This window comes from Mustela nigripes, chromosome 14, assembly GCF_022355385.1.
Source record: "Mustela nigripes isolate SB6536 chromosome 14, MUSNIG.SB6536, whole genome shotgun sequence".
Taxonomy (NCBI): Eukaryota; Metazoa; Chordata; class Mammalia; order Carnivora; family Mustelidae; genus Mustela; species Mustela nigripes.
In genome coordinates, this window is record NC_081570.1 from 91,011,602 (window position 1) to 91,027,957 (window position 16,356).

Sequence of the window (16,356 nt, forward strand, 5' to 3'; positions counted from 1 at the left end):
GTCAAATAAATAAATAAAATCTAAAAAAAAAAAAAAAAAAAAAAGAAGAAGAAGAAGAAGAAGGTGAGGAAGCTCCCAGTGAAGGCACAGAGGATAAGGGAGCCACCACTGGTGCGCGTGAGCACACAGGTATCCTTCCAAAAGACCAGGTAGTACTCCTCTCATTGGGGAATCACCATAGCCACAATCTGTAAGTAACGGCCTCTGCTTATAATTTGTGCTGCTTTCAGTTATTTATTTTTATACAATTACTAATTCCTCTTGTTCCACCTTGTTTTGACATACTCTAGGGAAGCACACACTATATTATAGGTAGTGAGGGTTTATCAAAGTGACATAATCTGCCTAGATTCCAGTTTTCATTCTTTCAGTTCCTAAAGAAAGACTTCCAAAGGATTATAATTTGATCAAATGCTGAATTTCCATTGTGTTTTTTAAGATTACAGAGAATCATTGGAGATAATGCTGTCTGCCTTGATTCCTACTATCTATTGCTTAACGGGAAATATCTGAGTCCAGGCTCTTTTGGCTTCCCTACATGTTCCATCCTCAAGCCCATCTCTGTTCCTTTATTCACTTGTTTACTCCTGTCTCAATGTTCTCCATACCTTCCCCCACCCCTCTCTGCCCACCCAATTCCTACTCAAGTTTCATTGCTGCCTCGTCTTCCAAAATCTTCCCAGATGGCTCAAGTCTACATAACCTTTCTCTTTTACATGGCCTTTAGAGTCAATACTAAAACTTTAGTTTGTAATTTATGGTTTATAACCTCTTACAAGCTTTGGTTTGTAATTTTTATATAACTGTTTAAGGTGTTTGACACTCATCTCTTTGTTAACAATATCACAAGGTACTTGATGTTGATTATATCTTCTATTTTTGCAAGCATTGAAACACAGCAATCAAGTGTTATAAAAGCTATCAATATTGTTGTTGAGAGCTGTGAGGCAACTGAAAGCATTACTGAATCATCAGGGAGTCTTCCCCAAACCTCACTTGCCCATCTCTGTGAACCCCAAAGTGCAATTCTCTTCAGGCACCATGACCATCCAGAATCGTGTTTACATGCAACTCCCTAAGACATTTCCCACAAAAATTCTGTAGTAAGGCCTTTGCATCAGTACTTTTACCAAGCCAATCAGGTGGTTCTGAATGTTGGAGGACAATCTTGTAAGAAATATTGCTGTCAGGGTCAGTAATGAAACTACATGTCCTGGAATGCAAGACTTGTCAGGAAGAAGAGAAAAACAGGCTGTAGCCAGACCCTTGGAGAATCTCCCACTTCCTGTAAGTCATGAGCTGAAATATTGTACTCAAACTCTCTAATTCCTCACTCAGCAATCTAACCTTAAACTTACTTATGTTCTATTAAGTCTTCAATATACACACTATTTTATTATTTAATAAAAATCTATGAGTTAGAATCCCCTTACTCTCTCTGTGTTACAGATGAAGAACTCAGGCACAGAGGGTTATGTAACTTGCCCAAGGCCTTCACTATGTAGCAGGGCTGAAAATCAAATCCAGGCCATCTGGCTCTAGAATTTGTATTTTTAATCACCCTTACCACTGTAAAACCACCACTGTGTTTTGCCTCATGGACTCCACATTTTGGACTTATTGCATGTTTTTCCTACCTGCTTATGTTAATAAAAACAAACAAACAAACAAACAAAAACCCAAGTACTCAATATCTACTACATGTAAGACACTATGAGAGGTACTAGGAATGCAACCCAGAATAAGACTCCATCCATCCCTGCCTCCAAGAAGCCTACATTATAATGGAGAATGCAGGCAAATAAAATAACATTTAAGCAAATGTACTGATAAGCATTATGATTGCGGCAAGAAAGGATACTATAGGAGTACAAAGGAAGGAAACCTATTTTAGTGTTGGGAGCTGGAAAGATGGCCCAGAGGAAAGGTCATGTGAGCTGAGATTTGAAAGACCTCCTATAAGCAAGCTAAGGTAACAGCCTCACAGCACTGGCAGCATTTAGCAGAGGGTGTCCATTGGAGAGTATTACAGTCAAAGGGAAAGGTTCATACGAAACACTTTGGAATATTCCAGATACTGTAAGTAGTTCACTATAGATACAAGAAGGTGAATAGTAACAGATGAATGAAAGAGGGAAGCTTTCACAAATCTTTTCTTGACTTCTCTATCTTAACTGTTGACCTTAAGAGGTCAACTCAAACTCTTGATTATTCTCATAGCTCAGTCTTGCAGTTTAAAGTTTACTTGACGCACAAGATAAGATTAGTTGAATTCTAGTAGCTCAGCGGACCTCACCTTAGACCCTTTTCCTGAATTTAACATGTGGCAGTTGATCAATGAGCCTAATAAATGAGTAGCTCATTTCTACAGGTACGTAGGCATGTGACTGAACATAGTCTTCTCCAAACAACAAAAACATCAAAGAGGATTCCGAACTCTATGTGTAAATATATCCAATAAAAGAAAGCTTAATCTAAGACTTGAAAACTTGAATAATTTTTGTCAGTTGTTTAAACACTTCTAATTTATAGTTAGGGACTTTCATTTTCAATCTTCATTAACAAGCACAGGGCAATAAAGATGGATCACTATATTAATAAAACAGAATTATTATGTGTTATTTATACAGGGCAGCAATAAAATCAGACTGGGAAGATTAAGCACTCTAACATGCTGTAATTTATGTCCAAGTAATGTCCTACTTTGAAATCAGATTCTGGCTTAAACAATGAGGTAGGACATATATTCAAAACAGCAAAGGGGGATGGGAAAATGAAAAACCAGCTTTACATAGAATATTGAAAATTCTGTGACCAATTTAAAAGCGAGATCACTTGAGGAATATAATCTGAGACAAAGGAAGTTTAATGATGGCTCATTCTCTCCTCCTTAATCCTCTATATTTAGGCAATGTCATTTTAAAAGCTGCTTTCATAAGAGCAAGTAGGGTAAAGGGTTTCAAATGTCCTCTGTGTACTCTGATGCTCTGTCAGGCCCTGACACTGAGTCACTACCTAGAGAAACACAAAGAAAACATTTCAATATATTTAGAGATGTTTTGTTCATAAAGGAAGAATCTTCCACAATCAAAAAATGGCTTAAAAAGGAAAGCTAGTGCTAGGAACATCCTGAGCCTTACTCCTACTGCATTTATCCCTAGTAAAACTATGAAGTTGATCTTCGAAATAATTTTGAGAATAAATGAACAATATGGCTTCTTGTAATGTTTCTGAGACCTGATTTTGAAAATGAATTAAGGCTATAATTTTTAATCTGGGGCCCCACCAAGACGTGTGTAGTCATACACTAATGGAAAATGATAACCAGAGATATAAATCTGTTGCATCATCCTGGAGAACCAATTTCACTAAAGAATTTTGGAGAAAAGTTTTGATTTTTTTTTTTTTTTTTTTTGCACTTAAGAGGTTTTGTCACACCCACATACAACCAAAATTATTCTTTGGGTGTGAGCCTAGAAAGTAATAGAAGTTTTCATGGGCTGCAAATGACTGTCAAGTTTTATCCTTCTTGTGTTATGAGGAAGCCCTAGATACTAGTGTTACAGTTGAATTAAAGAGAATGGGTTTTCAAGGGATGACAAAGAGATTATGGTCTTGCCCTAGTCTTCAAGATTGGTGGTGGGTTTTTTGTTGCTTTTGTTTTTTATTTTTCAGAGCTGGAATTTGCCATATTTTCCTGAGTCCTTTTCTTTATAGTTACATACACAAATCAGGGACTCACCAAAATTATATTAATATCCTCTCACGAATGTGTTCATATATATATATATATATATATATATGGGAATATATATGTATTTTCTAAAATATATGACCACCAATTTCCCATGTTGTAGAGGAATAAAAAATTCTGGAGTTTGATGCGTGATCTTAGTTTCATGTTGCTTTTCTATTTTAAAAGTTTAAAGATTTAAAAGAAAAATTTTTTTTGCACAAATTTTTTTTTTAACAAGACTGAGGTTCAAAGTTTGAAGAAAACTTTTCTGAATATCATTTTTTTTAATCTAAAATGGGGATAGTATCTACCCTGAAATTTCACACAAATATAATGCATATGCATGCAGGTAGTTTTACATCTATAGATCACTATATGTATGTCAAGTGATCCTATTTCTATTTTATGATCTCATTAATTGCCTCATATAACCTATTGCCACATACATAAAATTCAAAATGAAATGTACAAATACAAATGCAAAATACAAAAAATAAAGCATTCGGTGAACATATAATTAATATTTCCTAAAAATGTGAATGCATAGGGCATGAAGGACTTGAGCATCATCAATAATGACCAGCACAATCTCTGACAGAGCAAATATTTTTAAAAATGGAAAATATTTTGAATATCATATCTGTCCAGTTCCAGTCAGAAACTATAAGCCACCAGCTATTTTTAACCATGTTGTACTGAAGAAATAAAAGTGTGGAACGCAGCAACTGCAAAAGTAGCTATCTTCCAAAGTGAAACAGTTGATGACTTAAACTTAGGAGCTGGAGAAGAACTCACAGCTGAGATTCAAACTCTAAGGCTGAAGAAATGATTGGGTCAAACATCCCGAGGCTTAGTATAGAAACAGAGAGCCCTGGGTCCAGACTTCTGGGGAGTTGGAGAAAATCTCTTTTTCCTTCAGCTTTCCAGTCCCCCTCTGGAATCCCGTATTAGCTTAGCCCATCATGGAGATGGCCATGAGCTGGCAGAGTAGAAATGTCGTGAGCAGAATTCCAGCACTGGCCTCACAGCCCAGACCATGGAATAATTTCTATTATATAGATTATATAGATTTATATATATATATATATATATGTATATATATATATATATTTCTATTATATAGATAAATATTTCTAATAATTTCTGTGCCAGGTCTAGAGCTGGCACGATAGCATTGCACCAACTCAAACACAGGAATGGCAAACTGGATGAAAGAATAAAGGGGAGCGAGGGAAAAAAGGAATGAAGGAATGAATCATTCATTTATTCTGTGACTGATGAGGCAAAAATCTAAGCTCCCAGTAGTGCTTTCTCAGACCTGTATTCCTAAGGACTGGATATAAGCTAAAATTTATGAATCATATAACACTCAAATGCACTAGGGAAGTTTGGTATTTAGAGACATTTCATGGCAAATTTTTTTCCAAGACTAATAATCACTCACTAATTTAACATGCATAAATCACAATGTTTACACATTTGGTTTGCTTAGCAAATCGGATCTATATTGAAAAATATGAGACTCACAGTATAAAATCTCTAATACCTACTTGGCTCTCAGGGGATATCCTCAGCATATAATATGCCAGATTGAGGTGGAATAATTTTAGACCTTGGAAAGGTGATAAAATCCTGTTTCCTCACTTCTACTGGCCTGACTCACAGAATAGACTTAAAAAATTGGTAACATTGATAAAACAAAATTTATAACTGAAAAAAAATATTAAGAGAGAAAAGGTAGGGGTGTGTGTGTATGTATGTGTTAAATGGAGTTGTGCTGCAGTCTTCTAGAACCGAAGGTCTGATACCTAAGAAGAAGAATGGGTTATGGGACAGCATTTAGGTTATCCTGTTTTGCCGCACTATATATACTGTCCTGGGTAGATCATTGTTTTCTCTTCCCTCATGCCCAGTAAGAGTCAACAAATTATGAGACTAACCAAATACCAACACAGTTAAGGCATAACAAGCACAGCTGGAACGGAGTGTAACTGATAACTGATCAAAGCAAAGTAGCCAGTCCTAAGGGTTCTCTGGGCTATCTTCTGCTCTCTCTGAAAATGAGCGCTGACGAATTACACCTCAAGAGAAAAGTTGTTAAAAAATGTAATACCTGGAGAGAGTCACATGGAATATATAAATGCTCAAATAAGAGCTCTCTACCTCAGGTTGCACCCGCATCTGACCCCTACATTCTAAATCTACCAGAAGCTCGTCTGTTGGGACTTGGGTTTTAACTTTTCAACCTGGTTACACATTACCAGGCAATGTAGCTGATATTCCTGTAAGACAAGAGATAACTAGCTAATCGAGAAAGGTAAAAACTACAACACAAAGATCTCTCAACAGTCTATTTGGAGCCTAGACATACTAGCATAAAAGGCATAAGAACACTAAAGACAAAGAGATAATTTTTAAGTTGAGTAGATGGCTAAAAAAGACAAATTAGATGGAAACAACAAACATCTCAAGAGCAAGTCTAGATGCAAAAGAGACGATGGAGTGGAATGCTATTTAAAAATAATTAGAGGAAATAAAATTTGACTCTGAACATTATATCTAGGTAAATTGACAGTGGAATGTGTCTGACGATAGAGAGACCTAAAAATGCAAAACGTAAGAAGGTTTAGCACACAGAGACCATCTCTGAAAATGTTCTTGGAAACAAACAAATCTAGGGATTTGCTAAGGGTGTGTGGTAATTTAGTAAAATGTACCACTATTTTTTAAATCGATCCAAGCCACACCATTGGAGTAAATCTAAACAATGTAAAATTATAAATGATAGCCACACAGCGAGGGCAGTGGAAGGTGGGTAACCTGGAGGAAATGAGAAGAGAATGAAGTCTTATTCGAACAAAGATCTAAACGTTTTCAAGCTTAGGAATCTGAAAACAAAAAATCATAACACATTTATGAGACTTACTCTGTATACCATTATAATTAGAATGCATAACTTCCATGGTAACACAGAACCAAAGAAAGATAGGCAAGAAAGGAAAAAAAAAAAAAGGAAAAAATTATATATGGCAAAAGACTTAATATGACAATAATTAAAATAAATTAAAAATTTTAAATTTAACAACTAAAAGCAGTAAACTGTCATACTGAATAATAGCAGTATCCTACTACACATTACATATAAGTGATAAATTAGAACTAAAATGGTATAGAAAGTTGAAATTAGGGGCATCTGGATGGCTCAGTGGGTTAAGCCTCTGCCTTCAACTCAGTTCATGATCTCAGGGTCCTGGGATTGAATCCCACAGTGAACTCTGATTAGCAGGGAGCCTGCTTCCCCCTCTGCCTTCCCCCTCTCTGCTTACTTGTGATCTCTCTCTCTCTGTGTCAAATAAATAAAGTCTTAAAAAAAAAAAGTTGTAATTAAAGTAAAAGGAACCAATATATCCCACAGTTATGAACTAAACACACATTAAGTAAGCATTTCAATATCAGAAAAGAAATAGAATATATATATATATATATATATATATATAAACACATGTACATGTGCTCACAAAAAAATACAAAGTAACAGTAAAAGAAAAATGATCAAAACCTAACAACATAGCCTCAAAAGATTTGAAGAGTCAAACTGTTTTGTTTTGTTTTTTTTTAATGGAGAAAAAAACCCCAAAGTTCATCTTCACATAAATAAAATACAGGTGGATTAAAGTTTCAAATATGGGGGGAATATAGAAAAAAAATATGGGTGATAGGACAAATTTCAGAATACTTCTGTGACCTTCTGATAGTAAAGAACTTTTTAAGATTAAATCCTAAAAACAACCCACAAAATATACAGCAGCCACCAACAAAGATGTATTTAACTATGTAATATAAAACTTGGTGCTTAATGAAAGATAACATAGATAATGTAAGCAAATGAGCTATATATTTGGAGAAGATAATTGCAAAATCCAAACGTAAAAACACTAACAATTGTAATACAAGTGGAACTCCAGAAAAATGTCAAGAAATTTATCAAAATCTGACATAAACATGGAAAAAGAATTGGATTAGGCCAATTTCAATGTTTTCTAGAGAAAACAAATTAAAGTACATGTGAGATCCACATCTGCATCCACTAAGCATGGCAAAATTAAAAAAAAAAAAGGTAATTCCAAGTGCTAGAATAAGGGCAGGTAGAAAGTTTCACTGTGGGTAGAAATATTCTGGAAATAAATCTGATAAGACCTCATGAAAACCAAGTTAAATACCATGTATCCTAGAACTCATTAACCTCAATCCCAGGAATGCACCCCAGAAAATAAAATATATACATAGTCCCTTCAGTGTCTTATTGGCAATGGTTGCTTACTGAATCAGGGTGCCATCTCTCTACCTCTTTCCTTTGCTTTAAGAATCTGTCCTGGCACTGGTAGATGTGTTCTTGTTATTACAATTAGATGGTAATAATCCCAAGGTCATCAGGAGGGCCAGCACGAGTCTGAACTGGATCAGACCAGCCAAAAAAATTGGATCGTAGAGGCTTCTTTGGAGTTGGTGGCTTCTGGCATTTGACCTTAGCCTCAGTATCAGGCAGCACCTGTAAGCTGGGCTAGAAAATTGGGTTATTGATTATGGCTTGTCCATGAGTCCCTTGTGGTAAGCTCATAAAAAAATGAATCCAAAACTTAGATGAATCTGAAAACCAAAATTTCTAAGCATGTGAAGGAAAGTAATATTAAAAAGCCGATAACATTGGTAATCAAAGAAAAGGAATATGATAAAAGCTGGAAAAGAAGATTCTTCAATGAATATGCTTAGAATTTCTTAGACGAGATTGGTCTCCAAGATTTGCTCCCCCTTCCCTGGAGAAGCATTTTAATTCTACACTCTAATGAAGTCAGATGTGGGTGATTTGCCTTTAAAAAAAAAAACAAAAAAACAAAAAAACAGCATCTCTCTCTCTCTCTCTCTCTCTCTCTATGAGTCTCTTGCTTGAAAATTTCCTGTCATATATTTACCTATCCATTTATTACCAAAATTATCCATTTCTACCTACCTGTCATTTACATTTATATAAATATTTGCATGCAGATCCATTTCCTATGGTTTCTCCATAATAGTCCTGTTTTTCTTTCAATAGAAACCAAATATAGCTCTATCTTATACATTAGAGCTCTTTAAATATTTGTAACAAATATCATGTATCTTTGTCTTTTATTCTACCCATTAAATATCCCAACCTCATAATTTTTCCTTATGTGTCATAGATGTCAAAGTCCTCACTATGATGCTGACCTATTTCTCCACATGCTTAATGTGGAGATCTTAAAGCTGAGGAATCAAACTTCACATGGTTGAGAAAAAATATGTAAAACAACTACAAGCCTGGAACCACAACAAAACCCACTCTTGATACTCATTTTCCTTCATGATTATTTAAAGAAACATTATAAAAAATGCTGTCCTAACAAGATCAGAACAAAGAAGCTGGAGTATAATGGGAAAAAATATTATTCTCAGTCCAAGATCTAGATGGAAATTCCATCTCTGCACCTCCCATGAGTGAGATAGTTGACTCTGATGGAGCTTGGTTCACTCAGCTTTCCTATGAAGATTCAAAAGACTTACTCCCATAATAATTTATGGCGTAAGGAATTATGTAAATAAACTCAATGAGTGTCACTTCACAATGTTTGGGAATAATGATAAAATGTATTTTAAGAAAGCACTACCAAAGTTTGAATCATACATTTTGACAAAATAAATATTTAAGTGCAATTCTGACAAAAGTGTGAATTATATTCTTCCAGTTGGAGAGATTATTTTTGAAAAGACATGTCTCAGCGGCAGTCATTTTAATCTAGCTCATTTGGATTAACCCTTAAGCCGGGCCCCCCACCCAAAAAATCTGCATTATTTTTCCATGGTTATTCTTCCCATGTCTGATGTTTCTGGGTGATTTATTTAATTGAGTCAGATTCAGTGATGGAAGAGAGGCAGTATTTTATAAACATGGTTGACAGTTTGCAATTGATGGGAAGGGTTCCTCAATAAAAGAGAAATCTGGAGCTGGAAGTCAATAAAATAAAAATGTTAGAGCACAAAAATTTCACTTATATAAGAAAATTACTGATTTTTATTGGAACTGGAAGGAAAATTATTTTTCTATGTCTGAGAGTGTCATGTATCTTGATCCCTCATGGTTACCTGAAAGGGATCACTCTTTAAACTTGTATAGACACACACACACACACCATGAATATATGCAGCAATGTAATGAAGTAGGACATAAATGAGCATGGCCATCCTCAGAATTCTGGGAGGAAAACACTGCTGCTCAAATGTGACAACCTGTAATTGAATATGTAAGTAACAGTCAATATTTTGCCTTTAGAAATAGGTCATTACTGGCTCATCCAGGAAAGCAGAAAAGGCTCTTAGGTTGTCAAGTCAAAGAACAATCTCAAAGTCCCAGCTTCTTGCGTGAGCAGAACTTGAACTTCCTGAAGGAGAGACACTGAGAGGGACACGCTCAGTCATTAGGGCACCTCTGCAGACCCATCTTTTACTCTGCATTGGAAAGACTAGCAGCTGCTTGCCCTTTCAGACAGGAAAGAAAAAATAAAAAAGTGGACACAGCAGCCATAACAGCTGTCACTACCAGGAAAGGGGATGTGGAGAATTCGAAACGGGATAAATAGGGTTGGCACTACAATAAAGATGTAGAGAATTAATAATGTACCAGGCAACTTCCTCACCATCTCCCTAGCCTTCCATCAAAAGCAACGGAGACTAATTAAATCAAGGCAAGTATTTCAATTGACACATAAAAGAACAGGTCTAGCTATGAATTCTCTTCTCTGTTTGATATGATTAAAGTTGCATTATACTACAGAAGGCCACTTGGTAAGTGGTTAAGCCATGGTACATTTGGCATTTATGAAAGACTTTTTGTCATGTTGCAATGATGCGTTGAAAGCCTGACCACACAGTATTGAGTCTGGCTTTGATTGTGCCCTGGTGAAGCCTGGCTGTGGGAAAATAGTGAAATATTTTTCTCCAGCGTTTAGTTAGCCCTGCTGCTTTCAACACTGAGGCAAGATGTTAGAACACATTTGCTCAATTTCAGATCAAAGGAATCATCCTGACTTACATTCCCATATATGTCTTTTATAAATGTTTGACTAATTCTTTTGACATAAATAATATCCATGTAGATATTATTATTACTATTAGTATGAGGACTAGTTCATAATCATATTGATCTCATAGAAGTTCATACTTTGTATTAAAAAAATTCTTAATTTCTTACCCCCAATCCATAGAATGCTACTTATATTGCCATAAAAAACATTGAGAAAAGAACCATATGTACCTTAAACTTTTCAAACCCGTTAGTTTTTCTGCTCTTGAGCAATGGAATCTTAAGAGATAATGTAAGCATTAGCAATTGAATGTGTTACTCTTAACGAATGAGTTTAGAGAATAGGGAATGCTTAATTTAAACACATCTTAATAAATGTTACAAGAAAAGAAAAAGAGATGCCATCATAGAATGCATTTAAGTACCACTGCCACAAAGACAGACTTATATGAGATCCTATTTCCAAGCAAGGCTTCCTTTCAATGACATCATTTTCAACAAAGACTTTCACTTTAAGTTGAGCTATCTCCAAATTTCTATTTGTCACTATGGGTCCTCTTTTTTTTTTTTTCCTAAACTCATTTAGGAAAGCTAAGGATGGCCATCCTAATTAGTCTGCAGGGTAATAACTTTTCACACATAAGAAAACTACTCATAATTTTTAAGCTCAGATAGATGAAAAATTATTTAAATGGAAAGTATGTGGTAAATTTAGTGTGAAAAAAAAAAAAAAAGAAACCTAGAAGAAAGAATTCCGATTAGAAAAGGCTTGCATTCAAATAACTAAGAGCAAACCATTCCACACCGTGGAGTGGAAAGGTGAGATAAGTGCATGTAGCATTCTTAAATATGTATCTCTCATTATATTATTCATTATTTAACAGTTGCGAATGTAGTACACAAGTATGTGTAATAGTACTTCTATCTCCTAGCCCCTAGCCATTGTTATAGCTTCAAAACAAAAAACAGCATTCAGATGGTTTTGAAAGAGTAAGCTCCAAAAGTTCTACGTCTGTGCATCGTTGCGTGGCTGTTGCTAATGGAGGTCCAGGCAGGCCATCTTCAAAGGTACTGGGGGGTTCATCAGGAATGTGTCTACTTTCTGTACATTACTAAGCATTCTCCTGGAAAATCTCTGTTCTGAAGTAATCCTTCTTATTTTAAATGGAAGCAATATATCTGACCTAGTTTCTAGTACAGAACTTATATTCAACTAGGTTTAAGCTCCCTGTCGCATCATCTGCCTCCTTGATAGGGGCTGAGCAGATACTCTTCTAGTAGAGCTCATTAATCCAAAGGCTTCCTTCCAGGCATGATCCCACTCAGGTAAAGTGGTCATTATTTCCCCAGGATCAGGGTTACTTTCTGAAGTCCCTTTTGTCAAAGCCCCATTTGATTATAAGGATAACACTCCTAACATTTCCCTCTCATTCATTTCTTCTTCCTGTGCAAAAGGCCATTGGTGGAATAGTCAGCTAAGGCTGAAGAGAACTTTTGTTCTTAACAGTTTTAAAATCTAGGAGAAATTGTCAGGAAAGTCACTCCATAAAAAGTGACAAAATAAATTTCTCATGTGTCATTTGCTAAATAGAATTCCAAGATTGCCTGCATAATCAGTATTGCTTTATTTGAATGCTTTTCGTGGGGAGAATTTGTAAATGAAGGATAAAATTCTATTTTAAGTGTTGTGATTATACAATATTAACCATAAGGGTAAGGGCTCTGTTGTATTTACAATATCACTGAAGAATAAAAAACATTACCAACTCTTGTAGAGACGTGTTTATATATGTATAAAATGCATATTTATACAAACAAATATAACAAGTTCTCATTTTAAGGTGATTCATTGTTGTTGTTGTTATTGTTGTTGTCATTTTGTTCAGATCATGAGCTTTGATTAGTTTCCAAAAGTAGCTAAATTCATGCATTATATCTTCTCATCGTTGTTGGTCATCAGGATGACACTTTTAATTCCCTTCAATTGATTATCATGATTCGAGTTCATCTATTTCCAACTTATAATTATTTCAGGAAGGATTCAGTGAAACTGCCTATTTTGCCAAGGAAAAAAAATTCAATTTTTGATTACTTTCTTTTACTTTTTTATGCTACAGAGCATCTGAATCTTCCCTTTAGCTTTGCTTCATTGCTTTCCAGAGCAAACTGCCAAGACCCTCCCATTATCATTCACCTCCCTAAACACTTCTGTATCATTTCTCCTGTGTGCTCTTTACCAGAATTACAGAACCAACCAATTTAATCTCTGATGCTTGACAGTATATTTCACAGGTTGGTCTCTCTTTTATGTAATACTTATATATGTGAATTGATCAAATAAAATATTTAGAAAAGATTAGTTTTATAAGAGAAACTCTGAATATACCAGTTTATACCACACAGGTCTGGCACATTCATATTTATATCTGTATATATCTGTCTGTCCATCTACTTATCTGTACCCAGATAGAAACAGATACATACATACATACACAGATATATAGATACACATGCTTTCATAGCTTGCTGCACATTAAGCAAATTTGCCCATGTTTCATCCATTTGTTTACCTGTCTTTAAGGTAATTTAAGTCAGTGTGTGTGTGTGTGTGTGTGTCTTCCTGTTTTTGTAGCATAATTCCTTTTGGTTTATAGTTCAGTAAATAAAACATCCCATCATTTAAACCAACTCTTAAAATTTGCATTACCAAGATAAGGATGTGGTGAGGATGTTACATAGTCAATCACAGTTTTAGTGGGAACTAAACAATAAATACTATTGTACTCACATCCTCTCTTTCCTAATATTTTACCCTTCCTTATTTGGCAGTTACTGGCAGACAGTAGGCAATTAATATATATTTTTGAAAAGGGAACTGATTAAATTGAATACTCTCAATTGTTTAAAATATCACCTTATATTTTCTCAGTGGTATTGAACGAATCCCAGTCCATCAGTTATGTTCTTATTTAGGTTATTTTTTCCTATTATAATTAGTGTAACATGGTTTTGTTTTATTCTGGTTTGGTTTGGTTTGGTTTTTTTGTATTACAAATTTTTATGACATTGTTAACCCCATCAAGAGTCCAATTAAGCAATTATACCATTCTATTACTTGGAGACTCCTAACTTTCTTGCAATTTTTGTCCAAATAAATTAGCATGTTGTTCTTTGAATAATTGAATTAGAAAATACCATAAATCATGTACTCCTTATTATATGCTTCAAACTTTATACAATCCGTAGCTGTCATAACTAGTATCAAAATGAATCAGAGTGAGGACTGATTTTTCTGCCATTTCTAGGGCATTGTTCTGTATTCCACTTTGCATTCCATCCCAGAGAAACTCACATCTTCTTCTGCCTGGGGGAGCCACTGCCTCCCCAACACGCTTTTCCTTTCTCAGGGACTTGGAATTCAGGGCATGTTCTCTTTCTTCCCTTTATTAACTTGTTAACTTGTTTATTAACTAAACAAGTTAAGTAATATATATATTACTTTATATATATATATATATATATATATATATATATTTATTTATATATATATATTATTGTGTGTGTGACATCTGGATGGGAAAGAACCAGAAGGGGGGAGATCATATTACTTAACTTTAAGTTAAGTAATATAGATATATTACTTAACTTGTTTAGTTAATTTGTGTTAGTAGCCCCGGATGCTATTAACCAAATCCCTATAGTTAAAATATTTTCTTCCCTCAGTTTCCCTGACCCTTCACTGTCCTTAACCTCCTTCTACTTTAGAGGCTACTTACCAGTTTCCTTTGTTGTTAGACATTCTTAAAGGTGACAGTTGTCCTAGATTCTATTTGGGGAACCCTTCTCTTTTGATTCCACTTTCCCATCCCTGTGTCCTCTTTCAAACACTTCCTTCCAACTCCAGCTCAATGTTGCTGCTTCCCCATTCTCAATGCCCAGGTCCTCCCTCTCTCCTGAGCATCAAACACCTCTATCCAATTGCTTACCGGACCTCTGACTCCAATGTCCCACAGACCTTAAAACTCATGTCTGTATTACTTCTCTGTCTCTGTGGCTCTTGCAATGAATTATCACAAATGCAGTAGCCTAAAGTGATAGAATTTATTCTTTTACAGTTCTGGAAGTCAAAATTCCTAAAATCAACATGTCAGCAAGCCTGTACTCTTTCTGGGAGCTGTAGGAGAGAATTTATTTCCTTTCCTTTCCCAGCCTCCAGCTTTTTCTCACATCACTTCAACTTCTGCTTCTGTCACGGTATCTCTCAGACTCTGAATTGCCTGCCTCCTACTCTTAAGATTACCTGGGCCCCATCTGTCCAATGCAGGTAATCTCTTTACCTCAAGGTTCTTAATTGAATTACACCTTCAAAGTCCTTTTTGGCAATCAGGATGCGGACCTGATTTGGGCTCCTAGTGTTTTATCTACCACAATCTTGCAATGTTGAACCACTTCCCACAGTGCCCCCCCCCCAACTTCTTCTTTCTCCAATACTGATTCTCAATGAATGATGCTGCCTTATACAAGTTCTTCAACTCAGAAACCTGTTGGGGTCATCCTTGATTCTTTTCTTTAATTTACTTGCTTGCTCCACAGATTCAATCGCCAGCTTCTATTGATTTTATATTCTGAATATTTTTTAAGCCAATTCAACTCTCTCCATCTTTGCCATTGCTTCCAAAAATCAGGCCACCAACCCTTCTTGGCCATTTAACAGCTTTCCTCCCAGATTGCTTCTCATGACCTGTTCTATGTTCCTAAACATGATTCTGATTCTGCCAGTTCATTGCTGAAAACCCATCAATGATTCCCTATGTCACTCAAAAAAAAAAAAAAAATCAAACTTAGTTTATATTATAAATTTAGTGTTTCCTTCTTAAACCTTGTCTCTCATTGTCACCTCCCCATTTCCCACTTCCTTACTGAACTCAAAAGTTATTTAAGCTCTTCCAGCTCCATGTGATTCATGATAAGAGTCATTTATTTTGTCTGGAATGTTTTGTCCTATCTGAGTCCTGAAATCATATTAATGTCTCCTACCTATCCTACATGCCCTAGTGTTCATACCATTTACCCCTGGAAGCTTTTCTGTGTTCAAGCTGGTTGACACCTTGCCTTTGTTCCCAGTGCTCCTGAACTTTACCAATTTAGCATTATGAGATAATGTAGGTTCCTCATGTGTTCCTCCCTTCACAACATATGCTCTGGGAGGCAGGATCTATGTCTTCCAAGGTCTTAGTTTATTCCTGTATCTAGCACAGTCTTGTACAAGGGCTCACTGTGTCCTGTTGAAGAAATGGATTTGCAATAAACTGCACAATTTCTATGACAATCACTAACTATAACAGAAGAATTTGATACTGATCGATGTTCTCTGAACCATTTAGAGCCATTTCCATGAAACATTAAACATTGAAAATTCTTATTGTATGCAGAGAAAATCCAATTCAATTAATGTCTGTGAAAATCATAGCAGGCACATGGCACTGTGTATGCTACTATTAAATGTAAAAATTTCACTTTGATT